General features: G+C 39.5%; 1 long non-coding RNA gene across 9 annotated transcripts in view; it reads right to left on the bottom strand.

Annotated features, from left to right (window-relative positions):
• Positions 1–522: 522 nt before the first annotated feature.
• LOC142415863 (uncharacterized) overlaps positions 523–17,451 on the bottom strand; it is a 315,394-nt gene continuing 298,465 nt past the window's right edge. For 8 of the 9 annotated variants that reach the window (XR_012777564.1, XR_012777560.1, XR_012777563.1 and 5 more), the window contains 2 exons: positions 8,078–8,279; positions 523–1,262 (listed from right to left, as the gene is read on the bottom strand). This is a non-coding gene — a long non-coding RNA (uncharacterized LOC142415863). The remainder of the gene's footprint in view (positions 1,263–8,077; positions 8,280–17,451) is intronic. The other variant, XR_012777559.1, reaches the window with a different exon arrangement.

The following is a 17,451-nucleotide window of genomic DNA, read 5'->3' as shown; positions in this document are numbered from 1 at the left end:
GCATCAAAGCAAAAGAACTTGCATTACCAGAATGACAAATAAATACCACTGAAGCATTCCCTAACAATAATGGAAGGGCTGATAGCTGAGAAAGATTGAGCCAAATTCACTTAGCTTGGAAGGCCTCAAGAAATTGGTGTAATTTCTTAGCTCATAGCTACATGAGTGGAAAACTAAATGTAATGCTTGATAGCAAGAGTTCCTGCTACACAGAAAACAATGGAAATCAAAAAAGAATTGCTGGAGCCAGGAGATATGAGTAAAGATTGGAGTTTTAGCTATATCAAAGAGTATAGTCTGAAAGGAAGAAAAAGTAAATAAGGTTGTAGAAAATGTCCTGATATACCAAACAGTTTCTATTGAATTCCAAAAGAAATGGAAGTTGGCATAGTCCATTATCTAGAAATAGAACACATTTTTAGTTCAAATGCAGCCATTTTTCACAAGGTCAAAAAGACTCAAATCTACTAAGAACGAAATATGAACAAAAAATAGGCTAGCTAAAATTGCATTCTGAATTTATTCATCATTCATTTGATCACAGATGGCATATAGTTCAGCAAGGATCTGATTATATGATAAATGGTTAGTTACTGGTGTAGCAGCAGAAGATATACAGCACAAAGAAAGTACACTTTTACCATATTGCTACTGAAAGCTGAGATTTTATCATTGTGCAAAGGGTAACTAGAGCAGGGCTAGTGTTAGAATCAGTAACTTCCAAGAAAAACTTAAAAAGTTGCAGGTCTTGGCAGAATTACGCGATCAGCAATTATTAGTGAATACTGAACTGGCGACTTCATTATACCCTGAGAAAGGATGGGACTGATGGCACACTTCAGATGAGGTGTAAAACTGATCTCATGAATACCTCTTGCCCTTAATTATCCCATCAACCTTTTGGCTCGAATGGAGAGTCAGTCCCAAAATCTTGGCCCAGATGCCTCCTGGAACACATCAGACAACCCAGTATTAATTTCAGCTTTGTTCATGTCGCAATATGCCCCTTAACAGGCAGCACTTCGCAGTCCCAGAGGAGCTGTGTTTCAGCACAGCATGAAGTCATTCTTAGAAAGGCAGGTCAAGTTTTACAAGGCACTCAGCAATGAGATATTTGAGGATGAAAGATGTCATATGATTTTGTTGGTAGCGAGGCAGAGGCTCAGAGAGTTCAGTCCAAGTAGTGATCATCTGACCTGACCATCCTGTGCTCTGCTGCTGCTTCTTCTTTCAATGTACGTCCTGCTCATTGACCCCTATAACTGAGGGTAAGGGAAAACAAAAATTGGGTAAGACCAAATCAGTATGTTGAATTTCTCCCTGTAACAGGATTTATTATTTATGTAAGAGAAATGAAGAGAGGGAGAAATGGGGAGATCAATTGCTTTTTAACCCATCAGTAAAGTTGACCTCACCTATATTTCTAACCTAGCTGTTGTTTTGAGAGGTATGCTGCCAGGTGTGGACACAACTTCAATGTGCCTGAAGGGGCAATGAGGCTAGCAGGACGGGAGGCCTCTCATGTAATGCCCTCCTAGTCCCTCCATAAGCGTATGTCAGACATGTGCAGCTGTTACTACCCCTACTTCTGACAGTGACTTGTTCTGTGACCTTGTCTAATCCTGCATTAAAGCTGTTATTGCTGATACCCTGGGCAACTATGGCAGCACAGAGCTCAGGACCAACCTGAAAAACAGGACAGGTATTTAGGCACCTGGGCTTTACATCAGCCCACATGTCCACTGCTTAATGGACATGAAAGCTGAACAAGTAACATTAAAACCAGCACTACACAGCAGATGCACCCTATGAAAGCAGGAGTAAGAGCACTGGAATTCATGGTGGGAGTAACTCCAGGGCACTCAAAGTCATACATGCTGTAAGGATGGCTTTGGTTTTGCATATTTATACTATTTTGAGCTGTAGAGTATGATTTCTTTGGTGTAAATGACTCCCCTCACCCCAGCCCCAAATTATTTCTAGCTGTTTTCACAGGTTATGATAGTTAAAATTCTTACCACTAATGTCTTGTGCCTTCTGAATCATGTTCACGGAGTTACAAGGTAAAAAGAAGAAAAAAAGGGCAATCGTGGTTAAACAAACAGGCTCTATGGAGGCATAATCGGGGAATCACATCAGTTCTCTGCACCCTTCCACCCTCTCTTTCTATATGACACTGCAGTGTCATGTTATTCCTGAGGCCCATAGAGGAAATAGGACATATTATTATGAGGTTGCACTTCCAGCTGAAAGAAAGAGTATAAAAGGCTTCCACAACAGAAAGATGCGGTCAAATCTTTTGGGTTCCTTCCAGCAGCTCAGTCTCCTTGAATAAAGATGATAGATGTGATCACAGAGAATACAGGAGGAATGGGGATAGTAGTGTATCATGTTCTGGCTGCTGCCCACTGCTTTGATCCTGTGAGTGGGCTGGAAAGGGGAAAGATGAAGAGAGCTATCTTTGATTTTATGCTCCCTCATCAATGGAGGAACCCCAGCTGGGAAGCTACAGGCAGCACAAAACAAAGCAGACCAGAGAACCTGGTCCTTATGCAAATATTTAAAACTATGCATGCTGTTACCATATGAAACAATACCCCGAGGTTGAGAAGTGGAGGAAAGTGTTTTAAGGCATACTGTGAACACTAAACAAAAGTAGGCTTTTCAGCCTGAAAAAAAAAGAGATAGTCTGATGTTCTAGATTCTTGGGTAACCCTTATAATAAAGAATTGTACTTCTCACCACCCTGCATTGCAAGCAATATTTAGTTCTGTGGTACTTTTTTACCATAATGATACTTATTGTAAATCTATACAGTGAAGAAACTTTAAATGCATGGTCTGAAGAGCAAACCAAAATACTTTAAAAAAGAAGAAGCCTGAGATCTACTTTTGCTGTAAAGGAGCATTTCTAGTAAATCACATCTCACTACTGATTAAAGTTCCGCCATCTGGAGTTCACCAAAGTGGCATCTGGCATTCCAACAATTTTAGGAAATATGCTGGAACTATAATAATAAAAACAAACATCCTGGTTTTAAACAGGCAGTTTCTCTTGCTGATCTTTTTAAGAGATATACTCCAGTTCAAGCAGAAGGCTTGGCGCACAAGCAATGATGCTTGGTGAAATTCTATGGCTTACGTTGCGCTGGAGGTCCACTGGCTGACCATAATTCTTCCTTCTGGCTTTAAAACTGTGGCTTAAAAGCCTCACCTAACTGCAGAGCTTTAAGTATATAATCACCAGAGGAACCCTCTATTGTCCAAGGCCATAGGCACCTCCAGAGTGTGACTGAGCCCCATTAAGGCATGAATTATCTTTGAGAGTGCCTACTTACCATTCGCTATTGAATAGAGAGACTGCACTCCTAAATTATTTACAGTTATGCAGAGTGCATTTGGGTCTATGACTATGCATACTGTATCAAAGGCCTGGTCTTACTTAAGCACTGCTCAACCTATTGCATCAGGATCCTTTCTATATCTCTGCTATTTAGGATCAATAGCATGGACTGCTGACTAATTAGGCTGGGATCAAAAAAATTCCGGATGCTAAGTCTTCAAAAGGATGCAGGTACCTGATGTTCCCAGTTGCATACAATTGTGCCTGACAGCATTTTAAGGCATCCGAAGGTCTCCTTCCACACATCTCCAAGACTTCCTCAGTCTTGGCAATACTAACGAACTCAGAAGCTTCTGGCCAATGCAGCACAACAGACTCCACAAAGCAGCTTTTTTCCCACCGGATGAGGTTAGGGATGCTCTGAATATGACTAATTGTAGTCATGGAAAACAAAAACATGGCCATCACTTACATTTTATCGCACAGCAATAAAAGAGAAGTATGAGTTGTTCTGCCCCTTCTTTCTTTTAAATAATAGATTAGTGGCTAAAGCCACCATAGAGAAAACATGGGACTATTCTGGGTGGCTGATTCCATTTTCTGGAACCAGATGCAGCCAGGTAGGCTAGACTTAAATGAATTAAGTGCAAATAGTCTATTTATATTCAGAGGCTTTTGTTATTTGGATTTATTTCATTACAAGACAAGATGCCTGGCTCTGACATTGCAATAACTGACAAATAACCATGCATCAAAAACATGTTTTACCAAGTTATCCTCTTTCCACACTCCTGTTCTTCAGCAGTACTCCCAAAAAAGTGTCCTATACAATATACGCTGTTTTTTAAACAAATTTCATTCAGAATTCATTACTTCTGTGTTCCCTAAGCTCCCTTTGCTAACACAATTGTACATTGGCATGTCAGTGATCCATGAATTAAATTGACAGAGATCAGAGCAGTACCAGTTCTACTGGCCGAAATGTATCTGTTGTATTGATGATGCCAGCTGCGAATACGTAATTAGCTATTTATAAGAAAAATCCCAGTGTTTCATAAATAAGCGCATTTCCTCCACAATAATATGAATAAATGTGTTCACAAGCCCCGTATGTCTACAAATACTTTGAGAAAATCTCAGTGTCAGCTGGACTAAGCTTCAGTGAGGTCTTGTGCATTCAGGTGTCACCTTATATAAGGATACATACTGGAACTTCATGACAGCCATCAAGTATTACTTATATTTGATTAGCAAGCAAATTTCTGCTTCTGTATTTAAGTGCAATGTATAGTAGTATATTAATAGCCTTAAAATAAAATAGGAAAACTAAATTTTATGTGAGCCTTCAGTCAATTTTTTATATTTTCTTGTAATAATAATATCACAGACCATTTGTAATAGCTTGGATGTGACATTGAATGTGAGCAGTGAATTTTTCTTCCTTGCCATATTTCTTCCAGTCAGTCTCTCTCTCTTTCTTCTATAGCTTTAACCTTTCCTACTGCTCTTTTCCTTATTGTCCCTAATATATGCACCCTACTCTTTTCATTGTAAAGTAGCATGCATTTATGCGACTCTGTTTACCCTGAAGGATGTAAAAGTACTTTGCAAACTTCAACTGATTAGCACGCTGTAAGCAGGCAGCAACACAGTCACCCTGATTTTACCACCCTTGGGTTAAAAATTACAATACCATTTAACAATACACAAACTTCAGGGTCTTTTTTTCAAGTTGAGGTCAGCAGCTTGTGTGCAGGATTCGTCCTGTGCTCTGGATGATATCTCTAGCTGAGCTTATGCAGATGTAATTACCCAATGCAGATGCAATTACCCAAACTGGAATTTTGCCAGGACACGAGGATCAACACGTTTGTGAAATGTGCCATGAAATCGTTCATGAAAAGTAGCTGGAAGCTCATTTTTAAAAAGTGTCACCCTAAAGGCAAAAGAAACAGAACTGCTGGAAATCATGGCACCTCCTTGGAGATTTGCCAGCACCAACCATGCCCTGGTCTCACCTGTGACGGGATCTGTCCCTCATGGCTGGGAGCGCAGAGGAATACACTGTGCTACAACCCTGGCTTCCTTCTGCGAGTGATTTCCTCACACGAGGAGGAAACAGTCTCAGTTCTTCATATTTTTTTAATAAAATGTTTTCCTCTACCTCCTATTCCATTGCAAACTTCCGGAAATAAAAAGCACGTTTAAACTTCTCCGGTTTCATTTTTCTATGTTTTGTGTTTCTTTTCTTCTGATCTTTTTGCTTTCATCTGCTGACTTTATTATACCAATTTAGCTGCCACAGATGTTTTTTTCCCCCTTTTCTTTTAATGGATATGGCAGTGAAATGACTGCTTCTGGCCTTCTGCCCACAGCCGCTACTTTTCAGTGTCTCCTTTGCCCCTTACCATCTCTTTAAGTGACATTATGCAACGAGTCTTACAAACACTACGGCATGCTGACAGCTCTTTGTCAGCAGACTGAGTTCCCGCTCGGCATTGAAAGTGGTATCCCAGGCCATCTCATCAGTCAAGGCAAATTGTCACATCTTCATTGATTTTCCTGAAATCAGCAGAGCTTCAACAGTTTAATTCAGTTGGATAAATGGACTGCTGAATTCCCAAAGTACACCCGAGACTAAGATTGGGTTTTTTGATAACTTCAGCAACAGCAGCAAAACCATAAGCTTATCTTAAATTTTCTCCTCACTACCTTTTAGAAATTTCCCATGGAGATTTCTCCATACTGGACTCTGGTAGGCACCAGCAGAGTCACTTTCTTTTCTTTCAGGCTTAGTGAATTAATGGCAGCTAAGTTGCCTTGCTGCAGTACGTCAGTGGGACTCAGCAGCACTTCCCTGCTACATTTCATACATTTCCCCTGCATGACAAGGGTTTGGAAGAGATGTTTGTGATAAACACTTCCAGCGTCTTGCAGCCACAGGCAGCCGCCAGCTGTGCAGCGTGGTTGGCACAGGATTAGAGCAAGGTATAACTCAGGACCCTGACGCAGACAGCTGCCAGGGCCTGTATTTCGATTTCCCTCATCTTCGCAGCACGGCAGCGGACCCCCTTAATAGGGGACACTTGACAGCAGCAGCTGGTCAGCCCCTGCCCCTGGGCCTTGAGAGTCGGAAGCTGCAACTGGAGAGGACACGGGAAGAGCTCTGTGATGCTACTCCTGCTCAGTGCTGCAAGGTTTTGACAGAGAAATGCAAGTATCAACATTTCAAAATGTCTTCCCTGTTCCTCTAAAAATTGAAAGTTGTTGAAGGTGGTCAAAACTAAAGGGAAAAAGTAGAGAGAAGTTTGGCAAGTCTTTCCATCATCCACTGTTGTAGAATATCTTCTACTCAATTTGACAGCTATTTTCTAGGAGAGCAGATGACACTCTGTGTGCCCTGCACTTCTCAAAGAGCAGGCCAAAATCACAGCCATATGACATCTCTATTACTTGTTAATTCAAAGAATTTCTTTTTCCTTTAGGTTCCCTACAGCTCTAAATGCAGTTGCATGTTCAAATATAAAGCTTCCTGACCCTTACAATTCTGAGGGGCTAAAATGTGAGCTGCTGGTTTTAGTTTAATCTTTAATCTCAGAAGAAGCTGGGCCAATGAGTGAAGAATCACATATTGCCCATAGGTAGAGCCCTTCTGAACAGCATAATCTAGATGTTATATATAACACCTCTCCCTTGTGAATTTCCAGGTGTTTCTCAGATTTTACAGGTAGGAACACCGAAACTCCAGATGGTAAGTGTTTTGCCTGAGATCACGTCCGTGATTACAGAGATACTTCCTGACTCCCATTCTAATTGCTACATAAAAAAAACATAGCTAAAAATCATAGCCGAAGCCCTACTGCTTTTCCTTCCGCTATTACATTTGCCCTGTAATGCAACATTTTGGTCTTGTTCCTTTTCTACACGTGACCCTCAAGTCCTTCCAAAGCAGTATGCTGCTTGGCCAATTCCAAGTAGTTATTGTTGCAGCATATTACTGCATATTTGGCTGACCACAAGCTACAGTAGATTTAATATTATACTGCTTTCATCAACTGCTTTCAGATCTACTAAGTCTTCTTGCCACATGGAAAGATAAAATAGAGATGAGGGCTATAGCTGTGTTCTATTTCTTGGTTTGTAAGACCAGCACCAGAGTTCGTTTACAATCCTTTATAGTGCTGTTCACCTATGGTCTACTCTACTGCCCAAGCTTGCTATTGACTTCAGTGCTTTCAACAACATCTACAGATGTAGCCAAGAAATGCTTAGAATCAATAATGTGAAAAGGGAAATTATAAGGTTTGTTTGTGAAAATGTTGTGAAGAATATGCTTGCTTGTAGGAAACTGCAACTGAGACAAGAGGATGTTGAGGAAAAAGACCAACCCCATAAATCTCTATCAAAACCCTTCTATTTAAAAAATGGTGGTTCCATTTCTGCTTGGCTCACCTGAGGTGGAAAGTCACAAGGAAGAAGGGAGGTCAATCATTGCTTGTAACTGAAAATGACAGGAAAAAGAAAGGGAAAGGTGCTCAAAAGAAAAAAAAAAAGAAATTATTAAACTCTTAAGCTTTGGAAAAATAACCTAAAAACCATGGTTGGACAGAATGACATGACAGGTCTGGCTGTGAAGCCATCCCTCAGGACATTTATCCAGGAACAATCCCATACAGCAAATCTGACTGCAGGCAACTCCTTGGAAATCACGGCTCAGTTATCCTCGTTTTCTTACCGGTAACATGTTGCTGGGTTTGCCAGCAGCCACTGGGACGAACCACTTCTAACTCAGTGTACTTCACATGAAGCAGCCATAGTTCCTTCCTCACTATGGCACTTACGAGGCAGAGTGTCCTTATTGATATTCTGTGTCTTGCGAGAAGTGCTAACACAGAAGCAGCGGGTGCTTATTGCTCTTGTCTGCTGAAAAGCCTGATCTGGAATCAGAAAAGCATATGATCAACCCGAGTGTGTTGAAATTGGGATATATTGTTTGATCTGTTTTTTTCACAAAGAAATACAGTGAAGATAATTTTCTCTTTTACCTAAGTAATTTAAGCAAGTTATTAGTGGACTGTTATTTTCATTTTGTTCCCTGACTCTGTTTTTCACTAATGAGATTTCCAACAGCACCTTAATTCACCTTTTTGCTAAGTATCCTTCTCTTGCTTCAGCTTCTTCATTAAAGCCAACTATTTTTTGTTTGTTCTAAAGCTCTTTCAGTACAGACTATGGCATTAATTATTTTTCTCCCAGTCAGATAATGACTGTAACCTAACATTTATACTTGCCCCCTTCCTAATCAAAGATGATAAATGTTCCTTGGTACTAAGTATTGGTGAAAGCTGAAAAGACTTCCATTAGATCTTCCATCTATGGCAATAATTTATGTGATAAAACAGAATTCTCACAGTAAACAAAGGATTTCCTAGCCAGGGGCCTTAAATATTCTAGGTTGAACACAGATGGTAACTGTACAGTTCCCAGGAGCTCAGGAGGAAAACCAGTGTGATACAAGGATAATTACATTATTTTCAAGCTTCTCAAGTGCTTTGGGAATCCCTATATGTCACTAAATGTCTCCCACACACTAGTTTCTACTTTCTTTAAATGAGTTAAAGTTGCAAAACTTAAAGAGCTATCACATCATCCAATTTAGAATGGTCTACACATATATTCTTATTAAAAAGCAACACAGAGGTTAGTTTGAAAGGGTCCTGTTGATACATATATAGCTTGGCCAAATTTTGTAAAATGTTATAAAGATCTGGCTGGAGAATTCACGTGTGATTAATGTCTCAGCTGTGTGCCATTGGCCTTCTACTGATAGTAGTTAGTGAACATTTTCCATTTATTTCAGGTGGCAACAAATTCTACTTTTAGGGAACAGTGTATTTGCTATTCAGTTCCAAGCAGTTGTATCATGGAGCACTGTGAATCCAGTGATACAACGTGAATTCATTAAGTTCTTTGATGCAAACATTTCCTTATTCTGTCCTTACAGATAACATAAACATATTTTCCCTTTTGTCTATGACTGCTTCTGTTTCTAATCTATATACTATATTCAAAGACATATCATTACAATTCTACAGTTAATACAAACTACATTTCCATTGGTGTTTTGGTGCTTCACTTCATTTCATTCTTAAACTAATGATTTCTAAACCAATTTCTGTCCAACCATTTGCAATAGATTGCATGGGCTTCATGAGATCCTGCCTGTTTGAGTTTTCTAGGCGAACTTAACAGCAAGGCAAAATAAAACAGTGAAGGACATACTATAAGGAACAGTTTTATATGAATATAAACAGGTAGGAATAGGTAAACTCATTAGTTTTTTCTTATGCAATTTGCATATGCTGTCTCCTTCTGATTATGCTCAGTGTTTTTGTTTTTCTTGTGCACTGCAGCAGATAACCTTTTGCTTTATTTCACATGTATCTGTGCACCTTAAGTATCACTTGAAATTTCTGGGTTTGAATAAATCTCAGGTTTCAAAGGAAGTCTTAAACAAAGCCACTGTATTCTATGTGGTAATGGATAGTGTCCTGGAAACCCTTGTAGTTTAATTACAAGTATTCCTCCACCCTAAAACTCTATGTTTATTGAAAATTCAGCTCAGTTTCTCTTGAAGTTCATCCTGCCTGTTCGAGTCTGGAACTGGATTTGCCGAAAGATTTTGTAGCCTGATTTTCAGTGAAACCTTCAGTCCAAGGAGCTTTTAGTTTTATTTGGTTCTGCACAGATCTAATGACTGTACATGCTTACAGAAAATATTTGTTAAACCTCTAGTATCACCAAACCACCATTTTTAAATGTTTCTTTCAAAAGTACAACAGCTTAATTCCACAGCGAGTGACTCCAGGTCTGTCAGTAGCAGCAGCAGTAGCTAGTCTTGGGTAATCAGTAGCAGTCTTGGGTAATCACTCTGGTGAATGGCACGTAGAAAGGCGGAATTTAAGTCAATGAGTCCTTTGATTATTAAAGGCGGTTACAAGTTCATGATGACACAGCCCACCTTGTTTAATACCTACAGTTCCTGAACTTTTAAAAAATCTAGTGTCCAAGAGAGGAAAAACAGAAAAAAGAAGAAATCTGGTGGAACCAGTCTGTCACTGAAATGAAGCCTCTTTTCTTTTCCTTGCCGAGGCAGTCTGATGGTGCCAGGTCACAAGCACCCGGGATTTGGAGGGGCTGTTGGTTTCCTTATACTCTCGCACATGAGAAATGCAAGTGATGACACTGAAACCACCACTCATGGTGGTTTTAGGAAAGGATCGGAAAGCCAACAATTTTTCAGAGGCCTTTTGTCTTCTTGCTTTTTACTATCGGCAGAAACAAGAAACACCTTCCAAATGGGGGTTTTGCCATTCCAATATTCTCCTATCAGGGCAGTCAAATGACTAGGAAGACAAAATTGAAGTTTTTTTTCCTTTTCTAAAGAAAATTCTACTGCTTCCATGAGGTATTCAACTCTATCTTTACTTCACATTGTCTGTATTTTCCAGTGTATAATCCAAGGCTTTATTCTTTGAGTCTCTATTTTTAAATTTTTTTTAGCCAATAAGCTGTGCTTTCCTCACAGCAACAGGAAAAATAATTCCATTGAAGTGAAAGAATAATGCACCCTGAGAAGCACAAAAAAGTACATCTAGATGAGCAGCAATAAAAATCAGACATGTATATATTAATATTTTGACAACAGAAAAAGAACAGAGAATGAGATAAGACTTCTTAAAAAAGAAGTCCTTAAAAACAGAAGTTATCTAATTGCTTATTTTACCTAGAGGTAGAACAATCTATTTCTAGCTATCACATAGTAATGAGAAGTCATTATCTTGAACTCTTCTTTAATTAACATCATTCCTGATTAGTCAGAATATATTAGGCTTTTTGTCTGTTACCATAGTAGTAGAATCTCCAGTAAAGGAGGTATTCAATCAGACATTATCATTTGCACACCACTTCCATGTAATTATTATTTTACCATGTTTATTGGATTTTTTTTTTTTCATTTTTGAAGGGTGAAATCTATTATTGGTCAACCCTTTCTTCCCCAGAGCAGATCCTGGCATGCCAAGTTTTTGCATGTTGTAGGTGAGTATAATGGCCTAGAAAATGTTAATAGATTTTAACCAAAATGGATGCCAAAATATTCAGAATACCTGTGGTTGTCTTCTACTGTGTTGAACCTTGAGGTTCTCTAACTTTTTCATAATGAAATTTCAGATTAGAGAAAGTACATAAGAAGAAAGCTGTTTAAACAGTATAAGCTACCGACTGTTTAGAGAAATGAACCGTTTGCTTCCACACTGACTCTTAACACCAGGACGCATTTGGATGCACCTGTGATCAGAGGTGGGGTGCAGGCTAAGGTCTAGATGAGTTAGCTGTAGGAGCCATGTAGGAGAGAAAAAGACACATGAACCATTCTTCATTTTGCTTGACTTTTTTCCTGCTGGCATATCTACCCATGTTCTTTTGTTTGTTGATTCTTACCCTTGTGGTTATTAATAGTGCTGTAAGTTTTTTATAGAACATAGCAACTTCCAAATAGCTTCCTGAAACTATCTGGTGAAATTTAACAGGGAATAACATTTTTGCAAGAGAATTCTACAGGCGGGTCAAAAATCGTTATGAATAAGAATTTTTTTTTCTCTATTCTGTTAAGTTCCACAGGCATTTAGAGTAATGTCTATCGAACCGTATTACATTCCTCTGTAATGCAAATGATTTCTTCCAGACTGAACAAAACCCCCCCAGGTCTAGTGTTATCAAGCTGCTAGTTCACCAAGCTACGTGGTGCTACATGGGAGCATTGCCCCTGAGCAGGACGACAGCGGCGCAGTTCTGAATGGGGCTGAGGGACACTCAGGTGCTCCGTTTGAGAGACGTGGTGTCAGAGAGCCAAACCATCCTGAGTAGCCACCTGGGCTGTAAATGCTGTGGGTCCTGGATGCCTTCCATCTGGGATGGGCTTGCACGAAACACAGCCCGTCCAGCGGCATTGTGGCACTTCTGTACAGGCTGAAAGTAGTTGTTTTTCGACCTGCTCATGTTTGGGACAGAACAAAGGGACAAAGTTGATCCTAACATCACATGGCATCTCGCACTCTCCCTAATTAATGGCCAAGTAAGAGGGCCACTTGGCTCTCCTATAAACAGAACAGTTTTGAGTTGCTCTAGGCAGTTAGTATGGGCTGACAATAATTCTGCAAAGGTTGCTATGCTTATTTTGGCTACATTTTCTTCTTCAGGTTATTATCTCCCAGGAGATCATGCAGGTAAAATACTGACACTGGCTTTCTGCCACTCAGGGATCCCCTTCATCTAATCTTAAGGCAAGTGCCCATTCATGCAGCCCTTTGACAGCTGCACTGTCTACGGTCAGTTTTATCACTAGATGAGTAGATGTGGAAAAGAGTTACACTTTGGTAAAAATAACTACCCCCTGCAAAAAAATCAACGCTTCACTTCAGGTTACAGACACAGATTAAGGGCACTTCAAAACTACCCCCATTAGCTACATGCACACTGGTTTTGCAAGGAAAAGACCACAAGAATATTCCCAGCTATCACAGGCCTGATATTTCAGCTTTACTACATTTCCAAGAAGGGAATAAGGGATTCAGTCAAAGAGGAATTAGAAAACTAAAACTTCTTGCAGCGCTTTGAAAATTGAGATGGACACAAGTCTCTAGTGAGCTTAATGAAGTATCAGAGTAAAAAGTAATTTAGCTTCCTAAAAACAGTGCTTTTGTTTTCTATTTTAAGTAGGAAATCAAAGGCGTGCCTTTCAATATTTTATTCTGCAAGGCAGCCAAAAAAGGGTTCGCTTTCAAGCCTGAATAGTGAATATAGAGATAAAGTAGCACTTTTGAAAGCTTTTCATATGACTTTCTCCTTGGTTGAAACACTTGAAATATGGCAGTATAGTGTTGCCACACTTTTTCAGGAGGAAAAGGAAAGGGTACAAAGTGACTTCAGTGTTTTGTGATGTGATTTGGGAACAGAGCACTAGACAAATTTTCAGTTTAACTGTGGGATTAAAGAATGGGACATGGTCAGAATGAATATTTTGCTTCCTTCATTTTCTATATGTAAATACGTGAGCAGTCCTGCTTCAGCAATTAAATAATACCCATCTGTTTTTTTGAACTCGGAGTGATAGCTCTCAGTAAATCAATTACAAATGTTCCAACCAATATAACTGTAACAGCCTGAAGTAGGAAAAACTAGAATTGAACTTGTCCTTATTTTCTGTTAGAGAGCCCAGCGTTTAGACGGTTCTGGTTTCCAACAAATTCAACAAGCCCCCTCTCTGAGCTCCCGTTTACCTTCACCCTACTCTCAATTAACACCTCGTTAAAATGTACACATGCTGAGCCCTTATTTGTTGACCATCGCTTTTAGCGCCTTAGTATACTTGCATTATTTCCTACAGTTTTATTTGAACTGCAAACACAGCCATGGAAAGTCCTGCTTGAGAAATCATCAGAAAGTGGAAATATTGACACAAGTACATTTGCCATTTGCCTCCTCATTATTTGTGTTTGGGTTTCCAGTGACATGTGGATATTAAATCAGAGGTAGAGCAGAACAACAAAAGGGATCCTAGTCTGTCAGCCTGTGTGGCTGCTTCAGGACTAACTCTTTCCACATATTAACACCCACATTAGCCGAGACAGATTTTTTTCCTCTGAGGAACAACAACCACCACAAAAAAAAAAAAAAATCCCCCAAAACCCAAACCCCAAAACAAACAAGCGGCGAAAAAAAGTACCTTCAGACTCAGTGCACACTGCAACTAAATGCTCTGAATTCTCCATTGACTGCTGGTTCTCTCCAGCACAGCTGAATATATATGCCACTGTGTCAATGAATGTTTGGTAAAACTTGCAGAGAATAGTGTCAGAGGTGACAGGATTGAACAAATCTAATGACTTCATTTGCAGCAGTCAGTCCTTCTCATCTGACAGCTGTCCTCTGCAGAGCGTCACATAGCAAATCACTGCTTCCATGCAGACCTGCAGCTAGTGAAGGCTGGCTTTTCTGATAGCACAAGCATCTAAATTTCTCATCTGCTCCATGCTACAGCCCAACCCACCCTCTCTAGACAGACTTGCCCATTCTTTGTGTTTAACCTTTTAAAAAAGAAACAAACAGGAGAGGAAGTCAAAGCCAGTAAATGCCTATTCTGCAGGAAACTCTTGTTGCTTATTCACTGCGACTTTTGTGGTTTCTTTCTCAAAGACTTCTCTGCACCCCCCCTTAAACTTTTCCAGTTTAAACCAGTCGGTATCACTGGCTGTGCCCTGCAACCTGGTCTCTTCCCCACCATACAACATTTCCTCTTTTGACTAATTATATTCACATGAAAAACTAGGAATAATTTGTCTCAAGTCAGATGAATTACTCTGGTATAAAACCAGTGTGGTGCTAATCTCTTTATGTCATATATGGTAATCTAATCATTCAGTTCTTAACTAAACCCCCTTATTTAAAGCTGAGTCTTCAGCTAGTTGGGACAGGGCTAGCTTCTTGTGAGTCAGTAAGGTTCTGGTGATTTGACTCCATGCTGAGGACTTAGTCTTCAGTGTCTGTAAAAATGTGCATTGATGCTATAGGTACTCTGCTATAGATGACAGACTTCAAATGTCAAGAAAAAGCAGGCTGCATTTGGGTGTTTTGGACCCTGGATCTGGGTGCAGTGAAACACTGTTGACCTTGTCATCCACTAGCCCCACCAGGTCTACTGAAGGAAATACTACTGTGGTGGATCTAGACCCCAGAAGTAGGTATCATTAGGATTCTACTGTTTTAATTTTTAATTTCTTTTTAATAGCTACTTGCTTTAGTTAACAGCTGTACTATTTTACTAAATCATGTTTTGTTGCATCCTGACCTTCTGTTCTATCTTTCAATATCAGCTGTCTTGTAACTCTATAGGAAAGGGTTTTTTGTGCTTTTCAGATTCGTTCACTGTTTCTCTCCTCATAAGCCTCCTGGGTTTTGGGATATCTGCTGTAAATCATTTCATGTATTCTTCACTTAGCTGGTTTTACTTTTTTCTCTGTGTGTTACTTAGTCATTTAAATGTTACAGAAAATCATGATGCTTCTGTTTGATTTTGCAGAGGTGAAATCCATTTGTTCAACCAAAAGTCTTTCTCATACCTAGATATTTCCTTTGTTCTTCTTGTATTTATTCAATTTTACCCATTAAACTGCAGAAAAATGGTAAGAGTTTCTTGCAGTGCATTTCTGAAGGAAGCAAACAAGCTTGCCACAAAGAAAACAGGATGCTTACCTGTCAGGGACTGATCTTTAGAAAGCTCAGACTATCCCTGTAAGCACAATCTGAGCTGAACCTAGGTGATGGGGTAAGCCTCGTACATCGCTTGTCACAATCTCTTGTCACAGCCTTGTTCAGGAGTTAAAACAGTATCTTACTTCACGAGCAGACACATTAAAAATCAATCAATGCCACTCCTGAGGGAGCAAGTCCCTTCTCAGCATGAACTATGGCTCCACTATTTCTAAGAATTTTGACTTTGATGGCTGATTTGTTTTTCTCAATTAGAAAAAAATATCTGACAGCCTCTGTGCTTACTGACAGAGAATGCAGTTCAAAGCATTTTAAAAAGAAGCATCCTTGGCAATTACACCTACTAAAAATAAGTAGTGCTTTACAATGCCATTAATTACTGTAATTACTGTGCCTTGAGTGAGGCTTGCAACAGGCGGGGATCGTTTCAGCACTATGCATTGTGGCAAAGCACAGCTATGAGACATTCAGTTTTCACGGTGCATATTTTCTCCCAGATCCCTGAGCATAAATTTCATCAACATTAATATGAATTCCAAAACCCATATCCAAGTGCAAAGGATATCACGATGCTTTTATACTCTCAGGATCTAAACTATAATTTCAACCATTAACAAGCACCATTTAGCATTAGATTTGCTAATGTTATATTATAGTTCTGGCAATTCTATACAAGATGCATTACAAGCTCAGTGAGGACTAAATTGTGGTACTGAATAAACACTTTAAATAATGAAGCAGAAATAAACAGTGAATGTTAATTTAAGCATTTCACTTCAAATTTTCTTTTAAATAACAAAACCAAGCATGGTTTGCAAAATTCAAATCATACCATACCAGCAAAAATCAAATATATTGCTCAGAGATACCTGTAGGAACAAACTCTAGCTGCACAATGTACTTCCCGTCACCTAACTTTTGCCTAAGCTCAGGTTTTGACCAATATGGTTCCAACTGTCAGCTCCCTCTGTGGCATCACCTGGGCCATTTTGCCAATAAAAGAACAAGTCAGGTACTAGCTGAATCAACACTGACGAAGTATTTCAAAAGATTCTGTTCTCATGATAAAACCCTGTGAAACAGCAAGCCAATAGACCTGGCAAGTCTTTGCATACCTAAACCTGGGGACTTTTATTAACATTTTTCTTTCGGTTAGTCCCTCACTCTGAGAGAAAATGACTCTGTTGTGTTACTATGGGATGTTTCCACTGTCACCTGCACTCACAGAGCCTGCTTTAACCTTGGGGTCCCCACCAACAACCAGCCCCAGCCTCTGTGTGTCTTGTGCATCCTGATACCAGCAAAAAAATTATGTGACAGCATTTGCTTCTCCAGCAATATGTATTCTATCAAAATGGTTGAGTCAACAGTTACTAAATGATATATATTAGCTTTGCAAGCCCAGCCTATACTTTGCCATGAAAACAGGTGCATCTGCAAATATTTTTCATTAGAAATGTAATTAATATGCATAAACTTGTTTGCCAAGCAAGTTGCAAATTAATCAAGAATTAAATTAAATACAGAAGCCTCTTCTCTCTCGTCACCTCCCCGCCCCCCTTCCCCTGTCTGGATTAAATAGAATTTAGAGAAGTTTTCTGGGTAAATTTTTGAAATAATCTCTTTGATTCAAGCTTGACATTGTTTCAAACTTTTCTTCATCACCACAGTGATTCTGAGACAGTAGAAAGTTTTATTTCTAAAACTGGTTTTCGCCTGCAGCTAGAGTCTCCTGACAATATGGTGGATATACTGCCACAAAGAATGAAATCTACTGTC

Source organism: Mycteria americana, chromosome 1 (assembly GCF_035582795.1).
Source record: "Mycteria americana isolate JAX WOST 10 ecotype Jacksonville Zoo and Gardens chromosome 1, USCA_MyAme_1.0, whole genome shotgun sequence".
Lineage (NCBI taxonomy): Eukaryota > Metazoa > Chordata > Aves > Ciconiiformes > Ciconiidae > Mycteria > Mycteria americana.
This window is presented reverse-complemented; position numbering and strand designations above follow the sequence as displayed.